This window comes from Pongo pygmaeus, chromosome 10 (genome assembly GCF_028885625.2).
Source record: "Pongo pygmaeus isolate AG05252 chromosome 10, NHGRI_mPonPyg2-v2.0_pri, whole genome shotgun sequence".
NCBI lineage: Eukaryota > Metazoa > Chordata > Mammalia > Primates > Hominidae > Pongo > Pongo pygmaeus.
This window is the reverse complement of record NC_072383.2, coordinates 104,382,316-104,402,294: the sequence shown is the minus strand read 5'-3', so window position 1 is coordinate 104,402,294 and position 19,979 is coordinate 104,382,316. Positions and strand designations below refer to the sequence as shown.

General features: G+C 40.1%; 1 long non-coding RNA gene across 1 annotated transcript in view; it reads left to right on the top strand.

The window, feature by feature from the left end:
- The window catches only part of LOC134737619 (uncharacterized), a 91,597-nt gene extending 78,078 nt beyond the window's left edge, over nt 1-13,519 (top strand). The window contains exon 2 of the long non-coding RNA XR_010122694.1: nt 12,183-13,519. This is a non-coding gene — a long non-coding RNA (uncharacterized LOC134737619). The remainder of the gene's footprint in view (nt 1-12,182) is intronic.
- Nucleotides 13,520-19,979: the final 6,460 nt, after the last annotated feature.

Below are 19,979 nucleotides of genomic sequence, written 5' to 3'. Positions count from 1 at the left end.
ATAAAGTCACTCTGAAATGATTATGAACCCCATTTCCAAATGTAAATTCTCAAATGAGGTAATTCTTCTAAGGATACATTGTTGACAAGAGTTAGAATTTAAGACTGAAACTCAGATCTTCTGGCTGAAAGTCCAGAAAATCCATTAGAAGATGGTAAAGTTAATTGCATCAGTTGCCACCAACAGTTAAAAAATTGAACAGAATATAATAAGATGTAGTATATCACACTTAGTGTAGGTTAAGTATGTTTTTGTGAAGCTTAATCATGGTTTAAAATGTGTATCTTACTGTAGGGCTTATAGTCAAACACGTTTGAAAATCATTGCTTTACCCACTATGCCATTTGGAAACTGGGTGCCCTGTTGGCACTCTTGGCTGGAAAGCACTGCTGCATTGCAAAACTCCAGGGATTGTCCATTCATATCATCATCAAATCTGCTCTACTGCCTGCTTTTATAAAGAAAATTTTGCTGGAACACAGCCGTGCCCATTTGTTTATGTATAGTATATGGCTGCTGTTGTGTACAAATAGGGTTGCCATATTTAGCAAATAAAAATACATGGTGTCCTGTGTTATTCAACAACCCTTATTACAATGGCAGAATTGAATAGTTGTGACAGAGACTGTATGACTTGCAAAACCAAAAATATTTATTATTTGGTCCTTTGCAGAAAATATCTGCTTATTTCTGCCCTGTATGAATGGTACACTCTGGAATTGTGCAATGCCCAGGCTATGTAGTGCACATGGCAGCACTATAGCTGGCCAGTTGCCTCTTGGAAGCTTCTCTTCCTTCCAACTTCCTGTTCTTCCATTGCATTTCAGTGTTTGCTTCTCTTTAGGGCTCTGAACCCAGGTTGTGTGAACAAAGAGAATTGAGCTTTCCCTCCTAAGAGCTGTCTTCCTAATGTGTCCCAGAACTGCCCTTTTTCCCTGCTCCTGGCTGCCCTCTTCGCCACTGCTACTCTTCCCAAGCCTCTGGCCCCTTAGGACATATGAATAGAGGCATTTGGACCCTTTTTGTAATAAACTCTGAGTGACATCCTTAAACAGAGGAGTGGGGTTTGGGAATAATGTGAAAAACTGTGAAATTCTCCCAGTGTGAGGGGCCCAGCCCAGTTTTGGACAGTGAATCATGGCCTTGGCCAAGATGTTCTCATTAAAATCTCTGCTGACCTCCTTGGAGGAGTAAAAGCTATTGCCTGCAAAATAGGCAGCTTCTCAGCCTCCTCGTCCATAGCCCTGCCTCACTCCCTGGTGGTCTTATTCCACATATCCTTTCCATCTCTGTCCATCTTCTTTCTGCCTTATCTCAACTGGTGATGAGACCTGAACCTGGCCTGAGACCTGCCCATGTACAGTAACTAGAATGATAAGATAGAAGTGATAACTCCTTACTATAATCCTTGTCATTTCTCTTACTATATATTTTTAAATTCAGATCATGCCTGGAATGATGCGTTTGACTCCTGGATCCCACGTCAAGGCAAGCACCAGGAGCTGGAATGGTCTAGAAGAAAGCCGGCAGTATGGCCAAATGCCGGAAGGGTTTTGTTTTGTTTTGTTTTGGCACATTTGAGTGGTTTGGGTTTTATAGAACATTAATGTTGGATGGAATCTCTAAAGAAAGACCATGCAAAATCATAGTGAAAAAGTGGCTGCATGGTTCACAGAAAACTTGGATGTGAACATAGGTTGTCTTTCAATGTATCCATGGGATGAAACTAGTAAACTTTCTTTGCTTTCTGTTTCTAGCTTTTTCACTGTCATTGCTTTTGACATCACCATCAACATGATATGGTCTGCATAACTATTGAGCGCTCACTGTGGACCAGCCACTGGGGTAATCACTTTACATACATTACCTTATTTAAACATCACAACAACCCTATGGGGTAGATATCATCATCCTCATTTCATAGAGTTGGAAACTAAGGCATTGGAAAGTTGAACCACATAGCTAGTGATATCAGACTGGCCCCTGACCACAAATCTTTTGAAATTTATACTGAGAGTGTGTGAGTGTGTGTGTGTGTGTGTGTGTGTGTGTGTGTGTGTCTCTACTGCTGGCTCACCTGTGCCTAGAAAATGTCTGGCACATAGTAAGTGATCGATAAATATGTGTGAAGTGAATGAGTGAATGGCACTAAATTTGGTGCTCTTGGTCATTTTGCTGGTGGGTCTCAGACTTGGCTCATCATGGGAATTGCTTCCACAACTTTTCAGAATACAAATGCTACAGGCCCCTCTGGAGATTCTGAGGTGAGGCCCAGGAATCTGATTTTTAAACAATTTCCCAGCAGATTCTGATGCAACCAGCTCAGCCTCAGGCCTGCAGACCAAAATTTGGAATCCACAGACACCACACTATCCTGCCTCTTGAAAAATTTGCAACTTTTTAATGCTTCTGCAGAACAAATAAAACCACAATTTATGCTTCACAATTCATATAGCACATCTCATGTCCTTCTGACAGACTTTTCACATTTCAGAATGTTACAAATTGCTTTCTTTTCTTGGATACCAGGATATAACATTGGATCTTGGGAGGCAACTGACTCTCTCTGATGAAGCCCCCAAAAGTTACACAGCTATTTCTTGCTCTCAGTCTGATTCTCTTTCTACTAAAGAAATCAGCCTCTCTTGTTTATTCTAGAGGAGAGAAGACTCGGGGGGCAATTTAAGTACCTTTGAATGTCAGTGACTCTGAAGGAGGGGGACAAGCTAGTTCTAGTTATCCCTGGGGTAAACCTCAGGCTGGGATGGTCTGTATGTCTTATTTTGCCAGGAGAGAGTTCCAGGTTACCCCTATTTTCCGGATGCAATTATTAATAGTTCCCCTATTTAGTTTCAAGCATGAGCCTGTATTTGGACAATAAATAATATGGTCATTCCATGTAAGACCAGAAAGAAAAGACCTACAAGGAGATAAGTTTCTGTTCTTTACAAGGAAAGAATTTCTAAGAGACATGGAAAAAAAAAAAAATGAAATCAGGCCGCCAAGTTAGGGAGTGAGTTTCCTGTTTCTGGAGTTGTTAAAACAGCTGGCACATGGCTATTTGTTGAAGACAATGGAAAAGAAGTCAAGCATCTGGTGAACATTGGAGGTCCCTTCTGAATAAGTGTCCAAAATTCTCAGGGGACATCAGATGCTGTGGTGCCTGTGCTGTGCTAGGGGCATGTGTCACACCCACACCCACATGGAAAGATGCTGCAAACAGCAGAGCCTTCCCTTCTCCCTCTTGGCAGGCTATCTCATGGTCAACCAACACAAGATGTTTTCCCACTACTGTAGAATTGGAGAAGGCTCAAGGTATTTAGGATTTGGCTCTTAACATCACACCCAAGGTCCAATGGCCTCTGCTGAGTAGGCTGGGCAAATCTTCAGGATGTGAGTATACTAGAATAGACTTCCTTTCCTGAGAGCCAGAGCCACATCTGCTTCCATCCGTCTTTGTGGAAAGTGCACTAAGTTTAGGCCACCCCTCTGCTCCCCACCCCTGGTATCCCCAGGTCACTGGGCATGTGTCCATTTGACCTTTGGTGGAGTCTGACCCCTGCTCACACTATCTCAGAGCTGTGAAAAGTGTTAGGGAGTTTTCCAACATTCTTCAGGGAAGTTATCACTTGCAGCCCTGCCCTTCTTCCTATTTCCTACATAGTCAGAAACTAAGGCACTGGTTTGTCAATTTCTCTAAGATTACACGACGCATTGGCTTCAGAGTCAGGGATCCAAATTCAAGATATCCCAGGGGAAATTTGGCCACAGTATCACACATATTCCCAAGTGGATCCAGAAGTGGGCAGAAACAAACTGAAAGCCTCTAGGCTGAAACATTATTTTATTCCTGTTGCAGGATTGAAGCTTCTAGTCTCCTTGACTACATCAAGTTAGGAAGGAATGTGAAACAGATAGTATCTGAGTTCAGGTTTCGTTTTCGGATGAGAGTTGCAATGATTATCTGAGTAAGTCTGTTAATCACATATGCTATCTGGAGATTGCTTTGCTGTTCTTACTCCTCGAAAGAGTGAAATTTGAATGGCCAAAAAGATACATCAAATACTTGGAATTTTAGCATTAGATATGGTCTTGAAGTCATTGATGCTGACATTTCTTCTAGTGTAGGAAAGTCTTTTACTATGACCTTATCAAATGGCAAAATTATATTATTTTCTTACACTACAGATGACTTTTTATATTTTTAATATTTTATTACTTTCTATTTATAAAAGTATTGTATACTCATTGTAGAAAATTGGAAAGTGGGCCAGGCACAGTGGCTCACGCCTGTAATCCCAGCACTTTGGGAGGCTGAGGCAAATGGATCACTTGAGGCCAGGAGTTTGAGACCAGCCTGGCCAACATTGCAAAACACTATTCCTACTAAAAATACCAAAACACTAGCTGAGCATATTGGCACACGCCTGTAATCCCAGCTACTTGGGAGGCTGACATACGAGAATCGTTTGAACCCAGAAGGCAGAGGTTGCAGTGAGCCAAGATTGCGCCTCTGCACTCCAGCCTAGGTGACAAAGAGAGACCCTATCTCAAAAAAAAAAAAAAAAAGGTGGGAAAGTATAAAACATTCTCAAGAAGCAGAAAAAAATACCTATAATCCTACAATCTAGAGAAAAGCATGGTTAACAGTTTTACAAATAAACTTTATCTTTTCAATGCAGGTTGTGTTCTCGATAAATAAAGCTAATGATAATATATACGTTACTTTTCTCCTGAACAATGTAATGGACTAAGAACTTTTAAATTCCATTTACCTCTTCTTAATGTATATGCTACTGTCATTTTGAATTTTAATTGTCTCCAAAAATATATTTTAAACCTGACTCCAAGATGTTATTATTTTTCCTTATATTTCTTTAGTCATAAATATGCATATGCTCTTAGATTTACTCATTTTTCTCTTTCTTTTCTTTTTCTTTTTTTTTTTTTTTTTTTACCACTTTTGTGTCTCTTCATTTTTCCTGCATCTTCAGTTTTCCTTATGGAATCATTCCCCTGTTTGAATAACATACTTCAGAATATTTTTAGTAGCACGTCTGTTGGTTCAAACTCCTTCAGTTTCAGTGTGCAAATGGCTGTATGGGTGATTTTTCAGTGCAGAGAATTCTTAGATGCCCATTGTTTTCTTTCATTTCCAGTTGAGGTGAGGCAGTTCCGCTGAGGTTATCATTCTGTTGTGTTCCAGCTTCTGTTGTTGCTACTAAAAAGTTACTTGTCAGTCTAACTGTTGATTCTTTGGACATCATCTTCGTATGTTTGTTTGCCTGACATTTCACTGATATGTCTAGATTTCTTTTTTTTAAGATCATGCTTGGAATCCGGGGAGCCTTCTTGAATGAATATGGGTATTAATATCTTATCATTTCACATCAACCTCAGTCATAAGTGTTTCAAGTATTGCTTCTGTCTTATTCCACTCCTTTCTCCTTATGGGACTTCAATTAAACATATTTGACCTTTTCACTATGTCCCCTGGTTCATATTCTTCAGCCTATAGTTTTCATCTTTTTTTCTTTGTGATTCACTCTGATTGCAGTTCTTACCACTGTTCCCATATCCATCTTGCCTGCTTGATGTGGTGTATACGCCTTCCAGAAGGCAAGTGTCATGCCGCTCCCTCTGGTACTCCTTGCCCAGCACTTTTGTAAGAGTTTCAGTCTATGACTGAATATAGAAAAAAAAAAGTGATTTGAATTTGGTGAGAGGGTATATTAATCCATTTTCAGACTGCTATTAGTAAGAACGCCTGAGACTGGGTAATTTATAAAGGAAATTGACTCACAGTTCAGCATGGCTGGAGAGGCCTCAGGAAACTTAACGATCATGGTGGAAGGTGAAGGGGAAACAAGACACCTTCCTCACAGGGTGGCAGGAAGGAGAAGTGCCAAGCGAAGGGGGAAGAGCCCCTTATAAAACCATCAGATCTCATGAGAACTCACTCACTTACATAAGAACAGCATGAGGGAAACCGCCCCTATGATTCAATTACCTCCACCTGGTCTCTCCCTTGACAAGTGGGAATTATGGGGATTAGAATTCAAGATGAGATTTGTGTGGGGACACAAAGCCTAATCACATCAGAGGGAAAGAAGAGGAGCATAATGACAGTGACAGTGCATCTCTTAACAGCAGGCAGCATGAGGAGGGATCACTGCCCGTGTTCTGGTTAGAATGACTATGGATAACAGGTAAATTTCAGTTTAGAGACCAATCATTTACTTCATGTGGCAACTGCAACACTGCTGGCAAGGACTCAAAATCCATATCTGAGCTCAATAGGAAGGAATGCTGTGATAGATAAGTGATGCCTGCAATGAATTTGGGAGGGAGGTGTAATGGCACTTATACGTATATTTGCCATATCTAACTCAGACCTTGCCTTTCCAGTCATGAATACAAAACTGTGGGACAGAAAAAGTTCTTCATATTCACTTTCAGATAGACAGCATGTTTGGGATGCTACTGATTAGTTGTTTTAATCCAGTTCCATTGATCTTATGGTTAATGTAAATTCTGCTCATTGGTGGTAGTATGAATTTTTATCTTTTTTCTTTTTTTAACTTTGTATACATTTTAGTAGGAAGCTACTTGAAGCTATATCAAGCTCTGCTAGCTAGACCGCATCTTGTATTAGAAACCTCATGAGTTACTGATGAATAAAAGTACTGAGCTGTTAGGAATCATCAGATTTCTCAGGTTCTAAACTTGGCACTGCCACTTGATATCTGTCTGATTTTCCTAGTAGCTGCCCCTACCTAGACAGTCAGCCTCATCTCCTAGTGCTTGCCTTCCTCAAAGAGAGTGTGAAGGAGATCACATAGATTGGAAGAAAGTCTTTGCAATATAAAAAGCTGACAAAAGATGAATATACAGAATATTTAAGAATGTCTTAACAATCAAAAAGAAAAGGTCAGGAACCCTAAGTTTTTAAAAATGGGCAAAAGATACAAAGAAGAATCAGAAAAGGAAACCCAAAAGGTGAATAATTATACAAAGAGGTGCTCAGGTTGACTAGATATTGGATTATGCAAATTGAAGCAACAATGCCTATTTTGTACTAATCAGATGGGCAAGATGATTAGCTAGATGACACTAAGTGTATGAGGTATGAATGATGAACTGAGGAGTATGATTGAATGAATGAATGATCTCAAGGGCAAGAGACAATAAAGAGTAGGGATGGGGGGAAGAGGCTGGTTCTGGTCAGAGTTAACATGGCTAGAATGCAAAAAGCAAAAGGAAGCCTGGTATTACACAGGTACCAGTTGTACAATACAAAGTTGGTGGGATAAAGATGGGTCAAGTTATCTGGGCCTGGTAGTCCATGTTGAGGTATTTTGGTTTTATTCTAAGAGTAATGGCAATATACTGAAATATTTCTTCAGGTGTGATGTTTAGATTTGTATTTTAAAAGTCACTCTGGCTACAAATCATGAATAGAGGCAGAGTACACCTGGGGAATCTCATGGGATACCACTGCAGTCCTGCAGGTGACAGGGACTGGTAGCTTAAAATGTAGTGGTGTTGGTGGTTAACTTAGAGAGAAGTGAATGAAGAGCTAGTTAGCAAGTAAAATGGATGTGGGGTCATGGGAAAGGATGTGGTGCGTAATAAATATTTTGTGAGTGAATGAAGGAGGACTGGGATGTTACTGCCCATTTTCTGAGATAGAGCACAGTGGAATAAAAGACAGATTTGAAGGAGAATTTTGTAAATTGGATTCTTGACATGTTAAGCAACATAATAAAATGTGTAATGAGTAGGTGACACTTAACACACTCCAGAGGTGCTGCAAGAATATGACCTTGAAGGGGATGTCATAGAGAGGATTCCCACATCAGGCAGGAAGCACGGATGAACAACTGGTGGAGTCTCAGGATTCTAAACTGAATGCCTTGAAAATTTCTCTTTGTCTTTGGTATCTTTTTGGTATGCTCAGAAACCAACTAATACCCGTCAAAAGCCAGCATCTAGGGCTTATCACAAAACAACAGGAGAGGTCATCAGGAACACTTAGCACCCAGCAGGCTCACCTCCTTCAACCTCCTCCAAAAATGTATCCCTAAAGCTAGAAAGTGACGCCCTCATTGTGCTTGATATTCCCAGAGAGCTTTCACATCTGTCATCTCATTAGACGCCCACCACAGGCCTGCTGAGATGACTTTCATGCCCCTTTTTCAAACAAAACCAAGTGTCAGACTGTGAGGTGTCTCATTCAAGAACAGCTCTGTCCCTTTGTCAGACTCAGAAACACTTTGGAAATGCTCTTGAGCACTAATGCAGAACGAAGCCATCAGGGATAACATAGGATCAGGGTAGAAAGCAAAGTCAATAAAGGTGGTGTTCTGATTTCTGCTGGTCTTTTAATAGTTTACATAGACCGTATAGTGTTAGACCTAATTTTCATGGTCAGCAGGAGGTCAGGAACAATCCAACAGAAAAACCTTGTTCCATTGAAGGTTAAGAAGGGCTACAATATCTTATTTAAAGCATTGATGCCTCTGAGAAGCAGGCTAGGTAAAACCTATGGTGCAATCATATGAGATAGACTTCCTTGGGCCTGGCAGCTTGAGCAAAAAAGCAAAATTTGCCATGTCACTTCCTGTCTGAAATCCTTCAATAATGCTCTGTCCTCTACAGCAGAGCTTCCTAAAGTGTGGCCCAGGGACCAATAGCTTCAGCACCTCCTGGCGATTGTTAAAAAATGAAAATTCTCAAGCTTCTCCCCAGGCCTTTGGAATCAGAAATCTGTGCTCTTTTAATGACTTTGATACATGCAAAGTTTTGGGAATTATGGATCTAATGAATAATGCACAGGTGCCCAAATGCACCATAAGGTCTTTCAAGACATGACTCTCAGTTGCCTCCTCATCCTTATTTTCTTGACACTTGCTGTATTTTCTGGTAATACTAAACTGCATATAGTTACATACCAGATCATTTTTGCACCTCTGTGCCTTGGCTCAGACAGTCCTCTTTTTCCAGAGTAATGTTCTTAAAATTCTTATGAGCCTGGCTAACTCTTAGCCAGTCTTGAAGACCTAAATGTGGCATCTCCTCCTCCCAAGACTTTCTCAAAACCTCAGATTGCATAGAATGCCCTTCCAGTATCCTGTCTTGGTACCCTATATGAATCTTTTCATCTTATCACTTACTACATCATATAAAATGAGCTGTTTTGGTGTCTGCTTATTTCACTATACTGCAGTCGACTGTGTCTTTTTTATATCTATACGCAGCAGGCTGTCTGACACATTGAATGTACTCAGTGTTGACCTGCTGTTCAAGGATGCAACTCATCCTGATTGGTTAGGGTACAAAGCCAGGGTTCCACTCCCATCCTGACTATCTCCAGGCAGGAGACAAGGTAGCCTATTTGATATATGGCCAGAGGAGTTCTATCTCAAAGCTCAAATCAATCCAATCAGGACTTCTTTGCCCTAAACCATGCAGCATATGTAGCAAATGGAATAAAACATGGTTCAGCTGCTTCATTTGGGAAGCTTTAGATATAGATCTGCCCTAGGCTCTAGCCCTGTGGTCACAGCTTTTAACTGGACATGGAAAATATGGACAATAAGATCACTGTCCTTGCTAGATACCTTAAATGTTATCTGATTAAATTGTCACCACCCAAATAAGGTAAGGCTGTATTGATGTCTTCTGTGACACAAATGATAAAATTGAGCTTTGAAGAGCTGAGATTTGAATTCAGTTCACCTGAGTTTCCTAACTCTTTATTTTCCAAGTAGGAAAATTGAGCCCTTGCGAGGCTAGCCTTACTCATATAAAAATGCAATGGCTGTCTTACATTGCACAGGCATTTTCTATGGTTCCCATGGTATTGGGTAATAATTTTCCAGAATTGATGATAGACATGAAGATTTAGATTCACTAAGCTGAATACATATTAATCAGGATACATTTAATCAGGATGCATACATATAAATAAGCCCACACCTAAATATATGGTGCTAAAATTTTGGGACACCAAAGACTGAGACAAGATCTTGGAGAAACCAGGTCCTTGATGACATTGTTGAACTACTTAAGCTACCAACATTTTAGCCTCCCATCCCTCTGGGCTTCCCGTTATGTGAAGAAAATAAATGTTTTTATTGTTAAGAACATTTGAATTATAGTTTTCTATTACTTGCATCCAAAAGCATCCTAACTGATCTAAAGGCCATGATTAATGTCAAACTACTTCAAAATGTCCACACAGTTGTGTATATTTCCTTGTTGCATATTCATACCTCAGTCCACCTCATTCCAGCTCTTTTCTCTCAGCACTCACCCAAAATGTTTTCTCTAAGTTCTCTAAGATTTCTCTGGTGCACCTTGCATTGCTCACTCTAATGGACATTTTTCAGTTGTCATTTTATTAGACCCCCTAAAAATATTCAACATTTGCTCTATGTACCCTTGAGCAAGTTAAACTTTCTAAGCCTTGATTCTCTAATCCACAAAATGGGGTTAAAAATAATCTGCCTCCTAGGAGCATTGTGAGGATTTAAGAAACTTGCACACATAGAGTGCTTAGCAGAGTGCCTGGCAGCATGCTGAACTGTCACTTATTAGTATACATCCTTCTCTCCTTTTTGAAACATTATCTATCTTCGGTGTAAGTACAGTTGATCTTGAACAATGTGGGGATTAGTGGCGCCGACCTCCCACACAGTTAAAACATCTTTATATAACTTTCGGCTCTCCCAAAACTTAACTACAAATAGCCTACTGTTGACCTTACCTATAATATAAACAGTTGATTAACACATATTTTGTATGTTATGTATTATGTACTGTATTCTTACAAAAAAGTAAGCTAGAGAAAAAAGTTGTTAAAAAAATCATAAGAAAAAATATGTTTACTATTCATTAAGTGGAAGTGGATCATCATAAAGATCTTCATCCTTGACATCTTCATGTTGAGTAGGCTGAGGAAGAGGAGGATGAGGCTGAGGTGAAGGAGGAGAAGGAGGGGTTAGTCTTGCCGTCTCAGGAGTGGCAGAGGCAGAAGAAAATCGTGTATAAGTGGACCCACACAGTTCAAACCCGTGTTGCTCAAGGGTCAACTGGATTAGAAATCTCAAAGTGATTTAAATAATAATGAGAGATTATGAATTCATCTCACTGAAGATGAATTACAGGTGATAGATGGGTTTAGACAATGCTTGCTACAGTGGTTCAGCACAGGCACTAAAACTCCATTACCTTTCATTCCTACTCTCTGCCTTCTGCCGTGTCTTTTCCATTCCAAGAATGGCCCCTCTCATCAAACATAGGATTCAGGAGGCCATAGCCATCCAGCAGGGATGCGGGCTGAGTTTCTCAGTTCTTTTAGAAGAACAAATGAGTTTCTGCTCCAGAAGCCTCCAGCAGCTCCCTCCTGAATTACACTGAATTGGATTATATGCCCTGAACCAATGATTCTGATCAGAGGGACATTGGATATATTGCTTGGCTTCAACCAATCAGGGGATGCTGGGGATGCAGCCAGCGGGGTATGAGTGAAATGAATATTCAAATAAAATTTGAAGTAATGTTACCAAGAGGAAGGGAAATGGATCTTTGACGGCCAAAAGCAGCAAATATCCAGTACTCTAGATTTACAGATCTCTACACTCCCCGGATTTCCTCCCAAATTATTTTGTACATTTCTCTAGTCTCACTGGCTCCACTCTATTGTAAATGTTTGTTTCTCTTTCTTTCTTTCCTCATTAGAGAATGAGTTCCTTGAATGTAAGGTCTGTGACTTATTCCTCAGTCCCTAATGCAGACATTGGCATTCGGTAAATGTGCATCAAATACATAAATAAACACATAGTTGAATAAGGATTGCTTCCTGCTTGCTAAATGGAAAAACCTATTCCCATAGCAGCAGGAATGGAATCCCTGCTAGAGACTCAAAGTCAATCTGTCTCTATAAATTCCGAACCCAATGCCCAGGACTTCCACCCAACAGATGCAAAAAGCATTGTGAAACACCCAGGCATGTGGGCTGCCTGAATTCACGTGTTTGTTCCATCCTTCATCACTCTGTTTCCTGGGAAGGAACGAGAGCTGGTGGGGGCCCTGTGCTCACTGCACATGTTTTCCGTTTCATGTTTCAGCCAATAAATGAGAGGGCTCTCTCACAAGCCACTTAACATGTATTACAGATATTTCCTTGGACAAATGGTCTCTTCTCCTTCCTCTGGGAACACAAAGCCTGAATGATCTGCAGACCCAGGAGAGGAGAGCGGGGCTTAGAACACCCAGCGCCTAAAGACAGAACATCTTTCATTTAACTGTGTGACTTGAAGGTGAGCAGCGTGACCTCAGATATACATCAGTGCCTCCCAGCACAGGTGGGTCTGCCTTGGGACTGACGGGGCTGCACATCTGGAGGAGCTAACATCTGGACGACCACACCCATGGAATGAGATGCTGTCATTGGCTAGCACTGGGGCGTTGGGTCATTTCTTTTCTTCCTACTCCTTTCATTTTACTTGTTAAATTTCAGCTCTTTCTGAAAATAAACAAGCGACAATTTTAGCAGAGATGGAATGGGAGAATTGTTCCTGATTCCTGTTCCATCTTCCAGACTCATCATTACCAGCCAAAGTAATATGAAATTAAAACTGAGGCTTGGCTGTCCACTGCAACAAGCAGAAATCTAAGACTATAATACTTAAAACACAACCTCTTACAGAAATAAAAATCTCTGCAAAGCCACAGAGCTCAGAAATAGCATTTGGTTCTGCAAAACTACTGCTTTTTTTTTCTTCTGCCAGATCAAACCCCACAGAGAACTGCGGCATTCTTGCTACTGTCCTTGCAAATGGAAAAAGAAGGGGGCAGTAAAATTAGGAAAGTGAGAATAATGTTCTAAGAATGGAAAATGCAAAGGTTAAAAATTTGAAGAGGAATGTTGCATTTAGAAGCGAGGAATTCAGGAGGGAGAACACTGTCAAAACAATCATGGCACCAGGCTTGCTTGGCAATATGGCTTATCTCAGGAGACACTTGCCTCCAGGCCTCCAAACTGGCTACATTTTGCCCCAGAAATTCTTCACTTCACTCTAAAATAGAGCTTGTAAAAGAAGTTGGAAGTAACTTTTATGTGGTTGTTTTCTAAAAATCTTTTTTCTCCAACAGATGAATCTCAAACACTTTGCTCTAAGCAGCAAAAGGTTCAAATGTTATCGGATTGTTTATAACATTCAGTAACCTTCTGAGCCCCCAGTGTTTATAGAAGTGAATTGGGAGTATTCAAGAACAGGTTGTCTGTCTAGTGGAATTTCAAATTTTCCATATTTGCTTAATTTTGGAACCAAATGTCAGAGATGCTACAGCACCAATAAGGCAGGATCATGTTGGAGCTCATGCCTCATTGGATAAAAGCTATTTGGAGCAAAAGATTGGGCTTCTTCTGCTTACAAACCTGGGATGGCATTGGGCTTCAGAAAGGATAACTAGAAATGGTTCAATGGTTATTAAACATATTGAACAAACAGAACGTATGTTGAGGATTTGATGAGAAAAAAATGGAGCTCACTTAACATAGCACTTGGCAAATAATAGAAATTCAATAACTATTAGCTATTACTTCTATAATACAATTATTACACCATTGACTGAAAACATATGTGGCACCTTAGCATTCTCATTTAAAAGACACTGACAATGTTGTCTGTTTCGTAGCATGGCTTTAGCCTCTGGCTTGTTTTAAGAGTTCAACCATCCACCTGGTTTCCCACATCTGTAATAATGATAATACTAGTTATAATTTTTATGATAATTATTATAGGTAGGTAGATATCGTAAGAGATAGAGGGTAAAAGAGGACATGGTCATTCATAAAAGAGGAATTAAAATTTGCAAAAAGCATTCTTCTTCACTAGTAATCAGTGAAATGCAAATTAAAACATGAAATACTTCTTGCTTACCAACATTTTGAAGATTCAAAGTGGTAATTGTTAACTTTATCAACAAGTACTAGTCAGAGCATAATTTGGCATCACTGATCTTTGGAAAGTAATGTGGCAAATAGGAATGAAGTGGTTGAAACATATGTTTATCTGTTGATCCACTTTTAAGAATTTGTCTGAAACTTCTAGAGGCAAATTGAGGATAGTCAAAGATTTAAGTACAAAATGTCAACTGCCATGTGCCTCTATCTGTTAGGATCCAGTCAGGAAGCAGCACACTCAAACTGAGTAATTTGAAGAGAGTTTAATTAAAACAAAACAAACAAACAAAAAACCCAGTGACTTACAAAGTATGGACAAGATGTGGAGAGAGCAAGAGATGGTGTAGGATTCTGGGACCAGCAGCAGAAAGGAGCCGGTACCACCTCAAGGCCTGAAAGGGCAGGGAGTGAGTAGTTTCCAAAACTTGGAGAGGGACTCCCAACTCCCTGACTTACCATGTGACCATCCCGTGGGAAGAAATGCTCCATTCTCACCCTCCTCCCTGCTCCTGGTCTCTTGCCAGCAACTCCCGCTCACTGAGCCTAACTACAGCCAGGATCCAGGGAGCCCTTTGACAGAATCCATATGGGCTCAGGGTGGACAATGGCTCTGGAGACACAAATGAAAAATATCCAGCACACTTCGTTATTTTTAAAAGCAAAAATAAAAATGGAAGATAATACAAATGTCAAACAACTGGGAAATAAGCCAATAAAGCATGGTACATTTTGTAGTGGGATGTTATGCAACCATTTAAAATCATGCTTTTGAAGAGACAATAACACAGAAACATGTTTTCAAAAGAATGTCAACTGAAGAAAAGTAGGAGAGACAATTATATATGACTCCAATTATGAAAATAAAATATACACACATGACCCATTGGAAAAAGAGACTGGAGGACACATGTCCAAACTTTAACTATGGCTATCCTGATTTGGGGGATTATGGATTTACTTCTTCTTTTTTCAGTTATTTGTATTTTCCAAATTTTACAGGAGCATAGACTGCTTTTATAATAAGAAAACATTATTTTACAAAACTAGTCTTTTGCTTTCTGTAGCTTATAATCTAGTAGGGGAGAAATGTTAATTTCTAACTGGTTACAGCAAAAGTCCATGGAAGAACAAAGGAATAACTCATTCCTCTGAGAGTTACTCCTTTGATTGCAACTGGCAGGTGGAATTGGGGAACCTTCTTGGAGGAGGTGTCATTTAAACTGGGCCTTCAGAGATGAGAAATACTTTTCTCCAGGTTGAGAAATGGCAGAGGAGAAACCAGATGAGAAAATAATGAAAACCAAAGATTTAGAGCCTTCAAGGTCATGAACTATCCAGGGCACAACAATAGATGGGTGATTGTAGAGCAGTCCATTGGCAACATCAGAGGAACTTTCACAATGTATAAATTTCTGTGGCCCTCCCCACATCTCCTGAATTAGCATCTCTGCTAGGGTACCTAAGACAAATATTTTGAAAATGCTTCCAAGTGATTCTAGGCATGGCCAGGGCTTAGAAGCCATGTGGACAAAGTGTTGAAGAAAGTACAGTGGACCCTTGTGGAGTGGCTGCCCAGAAATCTCCAGCTGTCTCCTTCCCCTGAGAGAGAAAGGGCCCAGCAACCACTTTGTAGGAGATGACCCTGCCCTATGACCACATACGTCTGAGCAGGGATGCTGAGATGTAGATGTCAGCTTCAGAGTGGGTAAATGGAAGACCTGCTCTGTGATCTGGAGTGGTAAAGGGTGATGAAAAAAGCAGAGACAGAGGGAAGGAAGCCAAGGTAAGAAGAGAAGGGATGAGAAACTGAGAGGGTCCTGCCACCTTCTAGTCCCTGGTTTCAGTACTTTCTGAGGTTCCACTGCATCCCTGCACCCCTGAGTGCACTGAGACCTCCATTGTCCTTGTAATAGAATTTTTAATACTTGCCTAGCTGGAAATGGCCTCAGTTGTCTGCAGAGATGAGTAGGACACGCTTTATCTTCAGAGCAACATTGTGTCTTGCAAAGTCCCAGCTGAAGCCCAAAGATAGCAGCTCTGCCCCCAATTCACTAGCTAGTGCAGTCTTTCCAAAGTGGAGCTTCTTGGAAGCATGAGTTTTGTGAAATTAATGGGTGTTGCCACACAGACAAAAAAAAAATAAGAAATACATACATGTTGATCAAATAAGTATGGATCAATGGATTAACAACATCAAACTGGTTTATTTACTAGAAAACTTCTCAGAACCTATATGAGCTCTTGTACATTGTGAATTTCCAGGAATTATAGAATACAGTGTTCCCAAATTTACTTGACTGTGGGACACTCTGGGTTATTTTTTTCCCCAAAAAAAACATGTTTCAGGACTGGCGCTTGGCCCATAAGAGCTAATTCATTCATTTATGTATTTCATTATTAAATAAACACTTATTAGAATAGCAAAAATAAGGACTATTTCTCAAATGACATGCTATCTTTATGAAGATGCCATACTAGTCTCTCCAGAGACTAGTGTTTGTATGTTTGTGTGTGAACACGTGCATACATGAGTGTCCATGTATGCACATATACATGTGTCTGCATGCACACGTGTGTATATACCTATGTGTGTGTGTTAAGAGAGGATAAAGGGAGAGGGAGCAAGACAGGGATGGGGTGAATCTTTGGCTTGGATGCTCATGTACATGGCTTCCAGAGGCTTATTAATGAAGATACCATCTCAATCCCCGAATAGAATTACATTATATCAAGTGGACTCAGGCTAATTGTCTGACTAATTTTAAGTTCAGTAAAAAGAACTGTCCAAATCATTTATCTTCTAGTCCATCGAATGAAATATGCTGCTACAGCAGAATATGTTTATGCCCAAACCAACTTTTAATATGTGAAAGTAACTGGCCTTTCTTTGTAATCATTTTCATTTTTTTCCCTAAAAGTCCTTATCAAAAAAATTTCCCATATTAAAGATTATAATGCTTTTGTTGGGGGAAAAAGTGGGATGAATGTTTATTGAGCATTCCTTTTAGACCATTGCTAGGCCGAGAGTTACAAATACCCAGTCTTATTAATTCTTCTAGCAACGCTGTAAGATAGGTAATCCATTTTTCCCCTTTTAACAGATGAGAAAGTTTTGTGAGGACAAGCATGCATCTTTCTTTAGTACCTGACTCATAGTTGGGTCTCTATAACATATTTATTGAATGAATGAATAAATGGTTGGGGAAACTGAGGCTGAATGAGTTGGCTCATGATTATCTTGTCCATGTTGAAAACTGCATTTAAACCCAGGTCTGTCTGACTCCAAAAACCAAATGGTTTCCTCCTCGTCATTTCAGAAACTAGCAAAATGCTTTTATGTACACCATTTGATTTTAGAATCCTATACATTTTCTAAATGAGGGCAGTGAGACTCAGAAAAATAGTATGTCCAAAGTGACTAAGGTAGTAGAGAGAAGATTCAAAACCCTATCCCAGGCCTTCTGACTCCCGTTCCAATGCTCTTCCAGCTACATCAGAGATCTTTTGAAAAGCCCCTGAAATTGCACCCAAACTGATGTTCATGTGGCAGATACCTCACCACCCTCTCCTCACCTCACTCCTTAAATTCTCGTCTTCCGGCCCCTCTGTCTCAGGTGACACTCATGCTGGTAAAATGTCCTGTGTTTTCTGCCAGAGGTAGCCAGCCCAGACAGGTGCAGGAGAGGCCTGCTCTAGAGGGATATATTGCACAGCCTTGTCCCTGCCTCCCCTATTTCACCCCTGATTTCTTTTTTTTTCTTTTTATTATTATTATTATTATTATTATTATTATACTTTAGGCTCTATGGTACATGTGCGTAATGTGCAGGTAAGTTACATATGTATACATGTGCCATGCTGGTGCGCTGCACCCACCAACTCGTCATCTAGCATTAGGTATATCTCCCAATGCTATCCCTCCCCCCTCCCGCCACCCCACAACAGTCCCCGAAGTGTGATGTTCCCCTTCCTGTGTCCATGTGTTCTCATTGTTCAGTTCCCACCTATGAGTGAGAATATGCGGTGTTTGGTTTTTTGTTCTTGCGATAGTTTACTGAGAATGATGATTTCCAATTTCATCCATGTCCCTACAAAGGACATGAACTCATCATTTTTTATGGCTGCATAGTATTCCATGGTGTATATGTGCCACATTTTCTTAATCCAGTCTATCATTGTTGGACATTTGGGTTGGTTCCAAGTCTTTGCTATTGTGAATAATGCTGCAATAAACATACATGTGCATATGTCTTTATAGCAGCATGATTTATAGTCCTTTGGGTATATACCCAGTAATGGGATGGCTGGGTCAAATGGTATTTCTAGTTCTAGATCCCTGAGGAATCGCCACACTGACTTCCACAAGGGTTGAACTAGTTTACGGTCCCACCAACAGTGTAAAAGTGTTCCTATTTCTCCACATCCTCTCCAGCACCTGTTGTTTCCTGACTTTTTAATGATTGCCATTCTAACTGGTGTGAGATGGTATCTCATTGTGGTTTTGATTTGCATTTCTCTGATGGCCAGTGATGGTGAGCATTTTTTCATGTGTTTTTTGGCTGCATAAATGTCTTCTTTTGAGAAGTGTCTGTTCATGTCCTTCGCCCACTTTTTGATGGGGTTGTTTGTTTTTTTCTTGTAAATTTGTTGGAGTTCATTGCAGATTCTGGATATTAGCCCTTTGTCAGATGAGTAGGTTGTGAAAATTTTTTCCCATTTTGTAGGTTGCCTGTTCACTCTGATGGTAGTTTCCTTTGCTGTGCAGAAGCTCTTGAGTTTAATTAGATCCCATTTGTCAATTTTGGCTTTTGTTGCCATTGCTTTTGGTGTTTTCGACATGAAGTCTTTGCCCATGCCTATGTCCTGAATGGTAATGCCTAGGTTTTCTTGTAGGGTTTTTATGGTTTTAGGTCTATCATTTAAGTCTTTAATCCATCTTCAATTGATTTTTGTATAAGGTGTAAGGAAGGAATCCAGTTTCAGCTTTCTGCATATGGCTAGCCAGTTTTCCCAGCACCATTTATTAAATAGGGAATCCTTTCCCCATTTCTTGTTTTTGTCAGGTTTGTCAAAGATCAGATAGTTGTAGATATGTGGCATTATTTCTGACGGCTCTGTTCTGTTCCATTGATCTATATCTCTGTTTTGGTACCAGTACCATGCTGTTTTGGTTACTGTAGCCTTGTAGTATAGTTTGAAGTCAGGTAGTGTGATGCCTCCAGCTTTGTTCTTTTGGCTTAGGATTGACTTGGCGATGCGGGCTCTTTTTTGGTTCCATATCAACTTTAAAGTAGTTTTTTCCAATTCTGTGAAGAAAGTCATTGGTAACTTGATGGGGATGGCATTGAATCTGTAAATTACCTCGGGAAGGATGGCCATTTTCATGATATTGATTCTTCCTACCCATGAGCATGGAATGTTCTTCCATTTGTTTGTATCCTCTTTTATTTCCTTGAGCAGTGGTTTGTAGTTCTCCTTGAAGAGGTCCTTCACATCCCTTGTAAGTTGGATTCCTAGGTATTTTATTCTCTTTGAAGCAATTGTGAATGGGAGTTCACTCATGATTTGGCTCTCTGTTTGTCTGTTATTGATGTATAAGAATGCTTGTGATTTTTGTACATTGATTTTGTATCCTGAGACTTTGCTGAAGTTGCTTATCAGCTTAAGGAGATTTTGGGCTGAGACAATGGGGTTTTCTAGATATACTATCATGTCATCTGCAAACAGGGACAATTTGACTTCCTCTTTTCCTAATTGAATACCCTTGATTTCCTTCTCTTGCCTAATTGCCCTGGCCAGAACTTCCAGCACTATGTTGAATAGAAGTGGTGAGAGAGGGCATCCCTGTCTTGTGCCAGTTTTCAAAGGGAATGCTTCCAGTTTTTGCCCATTCAGTATGATATTGGCTGTGGGTTTGTCATAAATAGCTCTTATTATTTTGAGATATGTCCCATCAGTACCTAATTTCTTGAGAGTTTTTAGCATGAAGGGTTGTTGAATTTTG